The following is a 13,519-nucleotide window of genomic DNA, read 5'->3' as shown; positions in this document are numbered from 1 at the left end:
TCAGACAGAACCAGAAGTAATAACTTTGAATGAGGAGATAATGCATTAAAAACAGCAACATCTGCCAGGCTTTGTCCAAGCTGGAGAAGTAAAGGAAATGCTTCTATCCACAGGAAATGTTTTATTCTGTCTTTTTTGTTTAAACAATAGATGCATTTAAACAAATTAATCTTGATAACACGTTGGTTAAGACTGATTCTGGTTTCCTTGTGTGTTGCTTCTTCCCCTTTGACCAAAATTAAAAGTTATTACGAGTTATCAAGCTTTCAACTGACTCTTTTTCATGCTTATCAACACGCTTACATGTAATCTAGTTTGTGGTTTCTTCAAAAGAAATTTCCGAACCTGCTGAGTCGTTCTGCACAAGGGCAGACACTAATTAACACATCCAGGTGGTAGGTGGTTCTTTCAGGCCGATAGAGATGATAAATCACAGCAAACTGTACTTTAGGGAGGCTGATGGCTTTCATACCTTATGTTTTTTTGTGGTAATTTTGAAAAATGGAAAAAACACAAAAAACTTGCAAGATGTTTTATGTGTTTTACTGTGTGGCCATGCAGCAGGGATTCTGTGTTTGGTGATGCAGCAGCTGGAGCAGAAAGCGAGCTCTGCAGCAGCTTCAGATCGAATCTTTAAAATCATGTTACCACTTCGCTTCAGGCTGCAGGTGAAAACTAACAAATTCAAATATTTCTGATCAAAATAAAAACAACTTATTGTGGTTTCTATTTGGATTCTCATGCTCATGTTGTTTAAAGTGATATAATCAAAAAGAAATGTAAAAATCGACGGGTCTTTGCTCAGCTTTAGACCAAAGGTCAAGGTTCGAACAGAACCACATAATCTGCAAAAATGACTGCCTTGAGATCCTGTTCACGAACACAAACAGGATCAGAAAAACTTGAACGTAATGAGCGGAACCACAGCTGAAACCAGGAACAGACTGACAGCGGGTGGGTCATGGTGCAATGGAGTGGTGCGAGACATGGACTGACGGATGGGAGCTTCATCGATCTCACCTATAAGGTGTGGATTGTGAAGAAAAAGCCCTTAAGAGAAAAGGTGAGGAGCTCCATCATCCGAGGGGAGCTTGGAGTAGAGCCGCTGCTCCTCCTCATCGAAAGAAGTCAGCTGAGGTGCCCGTCTGGAGCTCCTCTACAGGAGGAAACCCACAGGTTGACCCAGAACCTGCTGCAGGGGTTATATATCCACCTGGGATCCACCTGGAGAGAGAGAGGAAGAGTTTCCTGGACCTGTTGCAGCTTTGACCCGATCATAAATAAGTGAAAGAAGATGGATGGAGGACATATGGCTCTGCAAGTCAACAGGACCTTTTTCTTTGAGGTGTCAGTCAGGTATTTACTCCACAGCCTGATAAGGTTTAGCTGCTTTTCATGATATATATATAAAAAAAAGCATTTTAACCACTTTTCTTATTCTTCTTTAAATTCATGAACTAATTTACACAAGTCTTTGTTAAACAGCTTTTAACATAAAACATAGTTTATTCAGAAAATCAGAAATATGCAATCAAAACATCTAAAAGAAATTAAACTTTACTACTAGCACCTTGTGTGTGTGTGTGTGTTGGTGAGTGAGTTATGTTCCTGAGTGTGTTGCAGCATTGGTGGGCTGGATCAAAACCCCAGTGCAATCAGTTTTTAATTTCCCTGAAATCTAATTACATGGAAGGGCAATAACCAGAGCACTGGACTGTGGGAAAGTCATCTTGAAGATTATAAATCGACCCTGGAGTCTGCGAGTGTGTGAGCGCGCGGAGCTCGTCATCCGGTTTCAGTATGCATACATATAAATATGTTGTAAATATAGGTCTAATAACAAACTGAGCTCTTCTGCAGCAGCCTGTTAATGACATGCAGAGGAGGTCGGGATATTCGGAGCATTGGATCAAGTGTCATACCTGCAGAAAATGTGCTGACTTGTGTGAACTCCTCACTGAACTGTATTCAGTTAATTAGGTCATTAAAGAAAGATTTCAGGGTCTGTAATTTATACCGATCAGCTACATAAACTTCTACATTTCCTTCTCAAAAAATGCTTATTCCACAGCAAGTTGTAATAAAGAAAAAAAAGGGATTAAGCTGTTGGATCGCAGCTTTTCCACGTCTGCTTCGCAGCTTGTAACAACTCGTGTAAGCAAACAAGCAAGACAAAAAGCCTGCGCGTTCTTAAATACCAAACCATTTTGATTTAATCTAAATTCTAAGACGAGTTTATGAGTTTGGACTCAAATACACAAGTTGCTGTGGGAATATTTGGCGGAGCGGCCTCTCGACGTTGCTTAAATTTGTTCACACTGAAAAAGCAATTTGTTCTGAATTGCTTTTGACCTCCTGGGGGGAGACGATCAATTGTCTGTGGATGAGATATTTAGGCTCCAGCTCCCTGCAACCCTGATTAGGATAAAGCAGCTGCAGAAAGTGGTCAGAAGGGTGTTTATTTGGAGGCAATGGAATAAAGGAAGAACATACATGAAAAAACATCAAATGAGTTCATTCAGTCTGAAGTCCAGCTGCCTGCAGTAACAGTGACAGCAAAATGACAATAAAATGAAACTGATCTACAGCTCACAAAACAACAAACGGCTAATTATTACTCAGAAAAACTGACTTCAGTCAGCAGGTTTAGGCATAAAACACCAGATTTCCCTGTTTAAGTTTAAATACAGATATAACTTTTTATTATAAAATGCTCAAAACTGTTTACCGTCTGGCAACTAAAATCTGCTCACAGGTGACAGACAGAAAGAAAAAACTATTAGAAAAGTAAATTAAAAAGCTATCAAGCAGATTTATAAACACACACATTAGATATTCTTTGGTGCTGCTCTTTTTCCTGAGTAAATAAAGATAAAATTAAGAAATAAGAACTAACAAAAAGCAAAAAACGCAATAATTAAAAGTCTAGCATTTCTTAAAGGACCTGCCACCTTTTAATTCAGATTTTTTAACTATTAAATCTTTAAAACAACATTAGGAGCAAGCTCACGCTCAGAGTATGTGTTGTGAATGACTCTCAGCTACTACCACCCCAAGTAGTAGTTTGTTGGCTAATATTGATTAGCTGTGGCGGCCATCAGGAATCAGGTTGGCTCCAAAAGTTGATGCACATCCAAGGATTGCTCTTTGAAAGTTTAATTAAAATCTGTCCAGTGATTGATAATATATATTTTAACAAGCAGAAATACTGTCAGCATAAAAAGTAAATAAAAAACAGGATCTTAAAGCACCAGAATAATGGAGATGTTGGATATAAGTGTAGAAAGGGGATGCATTTTAAAACAAAACAATGTTTAAATGTTTGGCACATTTTTACTTGTTGGTAAATTCAGTTCAAGCTGGAATAAAAACAAAAAGTGATTCATTTTATAAAAGAGGACCTCTCAATGCAGAGGGGTCCCGGGTTCCACATATAGTATGTGGAAGACTTTAATTTCATATGTCTATATGGACGTTAATTCTGATTTATGTCCCTGGTGGCACCCCATAGGTGGTGCTCTGTCTTTGCAGGACTTTTAAAGGAGCACCGTGCATCAAATAAGAGGTTTAACGTGGCGTCAGGGAGCGGCGAGCTGCTTTCTGCCTGTGATCACTTTTGTCTTCACGTCTGGAGAAGGTTTCAGGGAGAAAGGGAGAATCAGGATGTGATTAGGTTAAAGCTGCTCCGATTTGAGGTTTTGAAGATCAGAGATTTAAATCAATCAGTGTGTGCTCTGCAGGGAAATCATAAGGAGACAGCTGATTGATGCATCAGGAACAAGACACGCTCCGTCAACTGTCCCAGCTGGCTCCGACCCAAATGTGTTTATGTTTTTTTCTCAGTATCTGAGTCTGTAATCAACCTGCGTGCAAATTATTACTTTACAGGCTGAACAGAAAGAGCTCTGAGGCCTCGAGTTGTTGCATATACCAATAATCAATCAATCGATTAATCAATAAACAAATATTATTAAGATTAATTTAATTAACCAGGCACTATAAACATCCAATAACCTGATTATAATCTTTATAATCAGAGGTTAATTGTTGTTTGGAGACATTTTACCAAATCTGTAATGAGCTTGTGATAAATCTGCTCTTATTGTATAAATATAAATAAATTGATGTGGCAGCTGGGGTTTAATTAGGCCTTTCGAAGGAAGATGACAAAGCAGCCCTGAAGCTCGGCTTGGAGCTGCAACACGAGCTGCACGTGAATAAACAAAAAAAAGACAGATAACCTGTGAGTAATCTGAATAAAATTAATTGAGTTAACAGCTCCTGGCCTGGAACCAGCTGCTTGGAAGAAAGCAGCTCCACCTTCATTAGTCCTGAGGAGGAGGAGGAGCTCGGTCACTGTTCAGACCTGAAATAAGTCTGGGTTTGACCAACACCTTCCCTCCTGCTCCAGAACTCAAATGTCGCAGGAAACTCTGATCTTTTCCATCAGTTTGTGGCTCGTGTAGCAATATTGCAACAGAAGACACAAATCTCCCTCCGTATTTTCAGCTGGAAGTAAAGCCATCTGTTCTTCTGTCTTTATTAAAGCTAAAGCTCCTTCAACCTCGCAGAATATTGACAGAAGCGGTCTAAATAATAAAGAAATATATTACTATGTCCTACACTGTGAGCACGGGGAGAAGTTCCTGGTTTCTGAAGCACATCTGGATAACGTGAAACCAAGAAAAAGGAGTTTGTAGAAAGTTTGATATTTAGTTTTTCAGAACTCTGTGGAAGACAGGAACGTAATGTTTGTTGATGTGCAAATAACTACAATAAAAAGAGATAATCATGGTCTCTTGTGCAGATAATACATCTACCTTCCTGCTCTGCATCACGTCAGCCAGCTGCACATCTGGCTCGTTGGTCTAGGAGTATGATTCTTGCTTCGGGAGCGAGAGATCCCGGACGAGCCCCAGCTGGACTCTTGCAGGTTGAGACACAAAGCTAAAACAAAATCAGCTGCGAAGGAGCAGAAGGGAGTGTCTTGTGTTGGTCGAAAGCTTTGGATATTAAATTAAAATTTGATATGGTAGTAGCTGAGAATCATTTAATCCATGAAGTTGAGCACAAAGCTATTTTTAAGGTATAACTCTTATATGTCAACATTAGAAAAACTGTCTAAAACTCTGATGTGTGAGACGGGGGACGATATTAAAGCTCAACATCTGGCTCGTTGGTCTAGGAGTATGATTCTCGCTTTGGGTGCGAGAGGTCCCGGGTTCAAATCCCGGACGAGCCCCAGCTGCCCAACTCTAGCAGGTTGAGACGCTAAAATAAAAACCAGCTGTCTCGTGTTGGTTTTGTCAGGAAGGGCACCTGGTGAAAACACTTTTGCCAAAACTAACATGCGAGTTCATCCAAGCGACACCAAGCCAGATTGGTCAACAACGACCACGAGGAGGGAAACATGCCAGGACACAGAGGAAGAGGAAGAGGAGTGAGGGTAGAAACTCTAAATTTAAGAACAACGACAGGCAAAGGTAGAGAGCTGACTGACATGATGCAGAGGAGCCGTCATAATGTTAGTTTTGGCAAAAGTGTTTTCACCAAATGCCCTTCCTGACACAACCCTCTGTGTCTCCCAGGCTTTGGACCAACACTTTCACTCCTTAGCGCTGATTTTATTTTAGCTTTGTGTCTCAATCATCAGGGCTCATCCGGGATTTGAACCCGGGACCTCTCGCACCCGAAGCGAGAATCATACCCCTAGACCAACGAGCCAGATGTCCAGCTGAGCTTCAACATTGCTCCCGCACCTTACACTTCAGAGATTTTCTCATGTTGAGATGTGAAAGTTATACCTTAAAAATAGCTTTGTGCACAACTTCATGGACTGAATGACTCTCAGCTACTACCACACCAAATGTTAGCATAATATCTGTTAAACTGACTGAGTTAGAGCCACTTTTTTTGTTGACTGATGCCACATAGCTGTAGTGGCCATTTTAAATTGGGGGTGGCTACAAGGGCCGTAGCCATTTTCAGTACTTTCTGAAATCCATCCAGCGGTTTCAGAGGTTTTATTCCAACAAACTGAGTTGATTTCAATAGTTATTGGTGAGGTTTGAAGTGAAAACTGTTGAGCTTGGAGGAACAACTGCAACACTATAAATACAATATTTAAATATTCTTCTAAAATACCTGAAATGTTTTTATTGTACATGGCTGAAGGTGAAGGAGAAGTTTTAATGAATTACTGGGTTGATCTTTTGGAGCTCAACTCATTTCAACAGAGCAACAATTATTAGATACAGCTGCGTCTGTTTGTTAGCAAAATATCTCATGAACATCTAGACAGGTTTTAATTAAACTCTCACCTGCATCTATAACTGATTAACCTTTGAAACCGAGACAAAAACAGCTTTAATTCAGATAATTTAACAGATAATGAGCTAAAATAGTAGCTCCTCGACACATAATCCAGTTGCTAACAGATCATGTGAGGTATAAGAATAATAAATAAGATTGATAATTCTGGTTTCAAGGTTTAAACAAATGGCTATCTTAGCGGCATGAAAGGTCAGCGGGGTCCAGTCCTGGTCCTGGAGGAACTCCATTCTGAAGGTTTTAGGTGTTTCTCTGCTTCGACACACCTGATCTGAATGACTGAGTGATTAACAGGCTTCTGCAGAACATGAAGACCTGCTGAAAAGCAGAGAAACATCTATTTATGCAGGATGGTGGCCCTCCAGGACCAGGCTTGGACCCCACTGCTGCAGGTGGTCTGTATTCGTAATGCTCAGCAGACACACCTACCCGGTAAGGACAGCATGGCTGCTGGCTTTATTACACATAATTTCCCTCCATGTTTCTGTTTCGGAGAGTTCTGTTTGCTCCTACAGGACTTTTACAGCCTCCAGAGACCGGCCCCGATCAGTCAAGGCACAAAGCAAAGTTTTGCTGCGTCAGCACTCCGTGATGCTTTAAAAAAATCATTTTGAACAAAGCAGCGCACAGAGCCACTCATTCATAATAGAAAATGAACTCCCCCATTTATCTCCCCTTCACTCTCCCGCTGCTATCTTTTGTCTTGTTCCTGCTCTGTTTTTCCATATTGGATAAGATAAAATATTGGATGAATGTTTGCAGTGTTATTCTTGTTTTATTGAGCAGAAACGGTGAGCTGGGCAGGAATTGTGCTGCCTCAGCTCGAAGGAACATGGTGTGTAAATCAGAGCTTACAGCAGAAGGAGACTGCTAATGGGGATGAAGTGGGACAGATGCACAACATGAGGCAGTTATTTGTGTGCAGACGGAAACAAAAGCAACAAAACTTCTTAACTGAGGCTGTAAGCAGCAATGAAAAGGCCAAATAATGAGCCGGGAGGACATAAGACTCCGGAACGGCACCATTTCAGTGCAATAATTGTTTTTTTGTGTGTGTGTGAAACACATTTTAGGTTATTTAACTAAAAAGGTTAACTTTTAGTTGGATTGTTGCTTGAATGCAATAAATAAAAAGCCTTTGTGGAAGCAACAAAACCCACGGTATGCTGTAAAAACTAAACAAGTTTTCTAAGAAGACCAGCAGTTGTTTCACTGACTTGCTGGCCATATTTTCCACATAAATCATTCATGACACAAAATGAAGTTTATACTTTTAATTATTCTCTCTGTACCGCTCATAAATATGCCCATTTTTACCCAATAAAATGAACGTTGTCTGCACAGTGTCGTGCCCAAACATCCAGAGAATTCCCCACCAGCATGACTCCTGAACTCCAAAAAAACTGTTTAACTTTCTTCAGGTTTGTTCCTGAGATAAATAAAAGAGTTGCCTGAAAAAAATGATCATTTTTTTCGGACTAATTTAGCCCCTGGTGTCAGCAGAGACAGCCTTTAATTTAAACGTCCGTTTAGAATAAACTAAACTAAAATCATTGTATCCTAAAAATGACAATTTTCTCTTTTTTGGTAAAATCTTGGAAACCTCACACAATCTGTTAGCACTCAGAGGATGTCTTGGGAATGATGCTCAGCTACTACCACACCAAACTTTATCACAAGATCTGTAAAACTGACTGCTTTAAATATATATTTTTACTGTCTGTTAGCAGTGCTGATTGCACTGTTTTTGTAGGCGAAAATGCACATTTCCTTTGACTAAAAGACACATATGGTTCATGCAGTGAAGAGAATATTCAGACATTTATTTTTGTTGCATTTTGCTCCATCTGTCTGTTAGCAAAATATTTCATGTCGCTGTGGATTTTAACAAAACTCAAAGAAAAAACATGTAGTTTTTACAGCACAGCCTGGGTTTTGTTGCAGCCTAAAAAGCATCAATAACTAATATTAAAAATAACTTCAGAGTGGAGGCAGAAACATGCACTCTGCTTTTGTTCTGCTGACAGACGGCTGATTTGATTATTGTTTTCTGTTCAGAAAGGTTTGGATTTACTTTGGGCTGTGTGACAGTGACTAACAACACTGATTCAGATCTCAGCAGTAATATAAAAATCAGCTTTTATTACCATGAACTCATCAGGTTTTTCTTCGGTTTGCAAGATAAACTTCTTGCTTTCTGAAGGAGCAAAGAATCATAAAAAACCACCAAACCCACACATTCTGGCACAAACGCACTTTTCTTTTGCTCTAAAATATCAGCTGCTGATAATTCAAACACCTTGTCGCTATAATCGTTTTTCTACATTTGATGTGGAGTTAATTGGAGCGAACTCTTGTGACATTCACACACGGAGCCACATGGCATTATTCAGACAGAGATGACACTAATTAAAACGCTTCTTTTCAGTTTATTTAAGGTAAAGAAAGTAGAAAGGTGCATCTCATCTATACGTGCTTTCTGCAGCACTGAGGGGGATTTCTGTTTGTTTGGAAGCTCTAATTTAAAATGTTTCTTTTCCCAGAAATGATGGAAAAGATGCAGAACTTTTAAATCTTTGTTTAATTGTTAATGCGCTTGAATTTTAAAGTTTCTCCTTTGTGATTTAATGTTTGAGGTTTGACCAAAACAGCTGCGACTCAACATGAAATGATCTTTGTTCCTTTAAGGAGAGCAATCCTCACGCTCTGACAGCCGTGAGAAATAACTGTAATCAAATGCATCGTGTTCATTTACTGCAGAAAAACAGGCCTTTAAAATAGTTTTGTGGAAATGCCACAAATGACACAGCCCAGGTTTCGGCTTTATTTCTTTTTAAAATGCTCGTCTCATCAGTTTTTTAATCAGGTGCTACTTTTATTTGCATGCTTTTTGAGTTTGGAAGTGGCAGAAATGAACAAATTCAAAGATTTCTTTTTAAAAAAAGATCTTTTCGACCAACCTTTATCACCCGTCAGATGACTTGTGTTGTTTTATTGATTTTAAAGTACATTTAAAAATAAAATAGAAGGGATAAAAGTTGTTAATGTCTCCATTTTTAATCCAAAACGCTGCCTCGTTGCTCTCAACATTACTCCTGCCCATCGGAGAGTAATTACAGGTTTTAACATCCAAATCGGTTTTCTGCTTAAAAGCGATCTTTGGTCGCAAAAACACATTTCCTTGTTGAACAAATGAAGTGCCTCAGGTATGACTCATACATACAAACCATCCCATCTTTTCAAAAAGAGGACGGACGAAGAGGATGTGGACAAAATAATTTTGACATTAAATGAGTTCATCCAACAATCATCAATGAATTGACTCGAATGGAATGATTTCTCCTCATTTAAATTCAAGGAGGGAAATAAACACAATTCAGACAAATTCAAAGAAGACAAAACTTGAGGGAAATATTGATGCAGAGTCCCTGGAAGAAATTCAAAGTCAAAGACATTCATCTGACGCAGCTGATATCCAAATTAAGTCCTTTAATCTTTATCTTTTTAATTAGTTTGACAAACAACAGCTGCACAGCTGGATATGAAGCAATAAGACAAGAGCTTTTTAAAAAGCATCCTGGGAAAACATTCTATTTATTGGTCCGGTCCCACACAAACAATCACCTTATGATTAAAAACAAAGAATAAAGGGATTAATTTCCTGTCCAGCATCGTTCCTCCTCTTTTCCAAACTTGTGATAATTTAAAAGCGGTCGTTGGTGAGAAGTCTGGCCTTTAAAACCAGTATCCCCACATTTTATTACAAGCCTTGGAGGGATTGTTATGTGATCGAAAACATGCAGTTTACAATCTTGTAGAACTCGGGCCGTAATAGTTTAAACCAACAGAGGCTGCAGCAAATATGAGATCAGGGAACGAGGTGACAAACGGGGGAGGAATCAGATGACGATGCAGGAAGAAACAAGCCAGCAGTTATTATGGGAAACCAAACTTACAGGGATGTGATTCAAAGGTGCTGCTTTCACTTCTGAGGCTCATCAAATAACAGTTTCATCCCGGCCTTACAGTGGACTCCAAAACTATTCATCCATCCCAGTAATCTTTGTTTTGCTGCCTTACAACCTGGAGCTTAATTAGGTTTTTAGTTCGATTAAAAGCAAGAAAGATGAAAAATACAGAAGAAAACAAAAGCTGGACTGTTTGTGATTTCTTCCTCAAACACGAGGAAGAAGGCGGTGTGGTCAGAGGAGACCAAACATCAAGGACCGCACCGTGTCCCCGACTCTCATCAGGCTGAGAACACCAACCCTACAGTGAAGCACGGTGGTGGGAGCATCACGCTGTGGGGAGGTTTTACATCAGCAGGGACTGAAAAACTGGTCAGAGTTAAAGGTCCAGTCAGAGCCCAGACCTCAGTCCAACTGGAAAACTCTGCTTTGATTTAAAGGCTGTTGGACACAAGCGGCATCCATAAAAACCTGAAGGAGCCGCAGCGATCACGGACATGAAGAACGGACAGAAAGTTCTGGAGACGGACCTGAAGAGACCCGATACTGGAACTGCTGGTTTCTGGGGGCTGAACACTTATGCACACTCCATTTTTTACCTAATAATATATTTTAGAGTTATTTAAAACCATTGTCTTCCCCTATTTAGCTTTTTGTAGAATTATTTTTATTTATAAGCAAATTAAAAATCATTTGACTTCCACACTTTAAGGCAATAAAATGGACAAAAACCCAACAGGAGTGAATACTTTTGCATCCTTTTGTGCTTTCAGGGATCGTGTTTAGCTTTTTGGAGCTTTAGCTGGTGCTGTTCCTGGTGTTTATTGTTCTGAAGGTTTCTTTTGTCTCTGTAATCACCACAGATAAGTTCAGAGCCTATTTAAAAGTTAAAATTCTTTGAGTTTGTCATACTAAGCTTCCTCATTATAGATTGTGGAACTAAATATACGCTGTAAGTGTTTCTCAAGGTGTTAAATTGCAAATTTAACCATTTTAAAAAAGAAGATTGGCACGGCGAGAAAGGCTTCCCTTAAAGTCAGAGAAAAAAAACCCTGAAAAGTGACACTTTCTGTCTGCAGCCATCTGAATGTGTGAGAAACCCAAACAGGCGATTTATTTTCTGTCGATAACAAGTTTTCCACAAAAAACAAGAGGCTGACAATGTGCTTAGCCAGCATTATGCAGGGTCAGGCTTGCTGAAGACAAAGCTCACTCATTTATCCACAGTCTGCACACACACACACACACACACACACTTTGCCTTGGGCTCTAAGTGTGGACAATGTCTGTTGCTGCAAATGCTGACATGAAAAATGCAGGAAAAAAAGCCTATCAGGTTCAGGGAGATGAGACTTGTTTTGGCAGAGGAACCTCTTGGGAAAGCTGGGTTCATCCAGACCCCCGGTCTGCCCGAGGGGCGGGGGGGTCGGAGGAACGGGGGTTTGCTGAGGCACCTATTCATTAACATACATATGAGGGGAGAATTTAAAAGGTGTGACTTATAAACTCCACGAGGCAGGTCTGTGAGCGGACCAGGCTGTGTTTGTGAGGCCTTTTCATGGAAATGAGATGAGGGGGGGGCAGAAAGGAGTCAGTTACTTCCAAAAGTCTTCCAAGTGGATTTAGAAATCAGATAATACGTGCTGAAAAATGGATGAGTTGCCTCGGGGACAATGCAGTTGTTCCTTTTTGTAAGTCCTTTGCAGGAATATTTAAAGGCCTGGTTCCCTTGAAGGAATGCACGTCGCCCGCTGCCTTTCAGGCCGTAGCCAGAGGTCAACCACTTATTATCCCCCTGCACATCAGTTACAATGAAGACCAAAACTTCATTAAAATAGAAGCATTTATTTAAAACAAGTGACTTGAATGTGTATATGACATGTGTTTGTAAATCCATGGGGATCAGCCTCATCTGAAGCAACAGAGGACTCAGGGCACAACCATGATGACTCACTGAAATGACATGAATTAGTTTATATGAATGTTGATTCAAAACACAAGATTTTAGCAGAGATTTCACCTTTTTATCAAATACCAGTGAGGTGTTGTAGTTTTGGAGCTGGACCAGTTCTAGTGTGGTCTGTCACATCAAATTTTAGCTCAGTGTGTTTGAAAGTGACAGAAATTTACTTATTTTTGTGTTTTCTGAGGTCGCTTGGCCATTTTTTAATCAGGTGACCATTTTCAATTGGGTTGGCTCCAAAAGTTAACCAGCTGCAGCGGTACATGCAGTGATATTTTGCTAACAGGCAGACAGAGTTGACTAAATACTTGATTTTAAGCAAAGGTTTTATCTTTCAGAGCATGTGTTGGGGATCAATTTTAACTTCCGCCACACCAAATGTTCGTTTAATATCTGTTAATCTGACTGAGTTTCAACCATTTTTTGTTGTCTTGGATTCAGTTGCCTGTGGCGGCCATTTTCAATCGGGTTAATTCCAAACTGTAATCAGTTGCAGATGTATATTCAATCACTACTTTCTGCAAATTTCATTAAAGTTTGTGCAGACACATGCATGCACACGCAGACATGGAGGGAAACATATCGACCACCTGTGCCTTCAGGTGATTAATAAAAGAAAAGCGCTCCTCCAACATTTAAATCGATGTGCGCACATGCAAGTGCTGCTGGAATTCAAGTGGCACGCTCTGAGAGCTCCTACCCAAACCTTAAAAACCCAGAGCATTCAGAAGCACCGTGAGTAAACCTCAGGGTGCAACAAACACATCTGAAAAGCAAATTTATTTTTGGCCTTCTTCGACTTCAGACAAAGCTGATGAATTATTTAGCTGAGAAACAGAAGACAGAAAGAACAAAGGATTCTTTAAAAGTTTGAAAAGTTTAAAAGTTGTTGCGTTTAAACCCCAACTTTAGCTCATTAAGTCAGTTTTTTCCGTTGTAAACTGAGAGGCTCTCTGCACAGATCACGTGTGAAATTTAAAATATAATGTTTGTTTTTTCTCAAACTTTGTAAATGATATTATGCATAATATCGTGGTATATTCATGGCTAAGGCTGCTTAGCTGCGGCGGCCATCTTGAATGAGGTTGACCCCAGAACTTAATCAGTTATAGATGGACATCAGATGATTACTTTCTGAGAGTTTTTTTTTTAAAGATTTACGAGACATTTTGCTAACAGGCAGACACAGTCGACTCCAATGGTTGATGGAAAGTCTTTAACTCTCAGAGTGTCTGTTGTGAATGACTCTCAGCTACTA

General features: G+C 39.8%; 2 non-coding genes across 2 annotated transcripts; one reads left to right on the top strand and one right to left on the bottom strand.

Moving 5' to 3' along the window:
* The first annotated feature begins 5,170 nt into the window (after positions 1–5,170).
* Positions 5,171–5,242, top strand: trnap-ugg. Its single transcript has one exon. It is a non-coding gene; the product is annotated as a tRNA-Pro (tRNA).
* A 410-nt stretch (positions 5,243–5,652) lies between these two features.
* Positions 5,653–5,724, bottom strand: trnap-cgg. The gene has a single exon. It is a non-coding gene; the product is annotated as a tRNA-Pro (tRNA).
* Between the last annotated feature and the right edge of the window lie 7,795 nt (positions 5,725–13,519).

The sequence above is a fragment of the Kryptolebias marmoratus genome, linkage group LG11 (genome assembly GCF_001649575.2).
Source record: "Kryptolebias marmoratus isolate JLee-2015 linkage group LG11, ASM164957v2, whole genome shotgun sequence".
Classification (NCBI taxonomy): domain Eukaryota; kingdom Metazoa; phylum Chordata; class Actinopteri; order Cyprinodontiformes; family Rivulidae; genus Kryptolebias; species Kryptolebias marmoratus.
The sequence above is the reverse complement of the archived record's forward strand: the minus strand, read 5'-3'. Positions and strand labels throughout refer to the sequence as shown.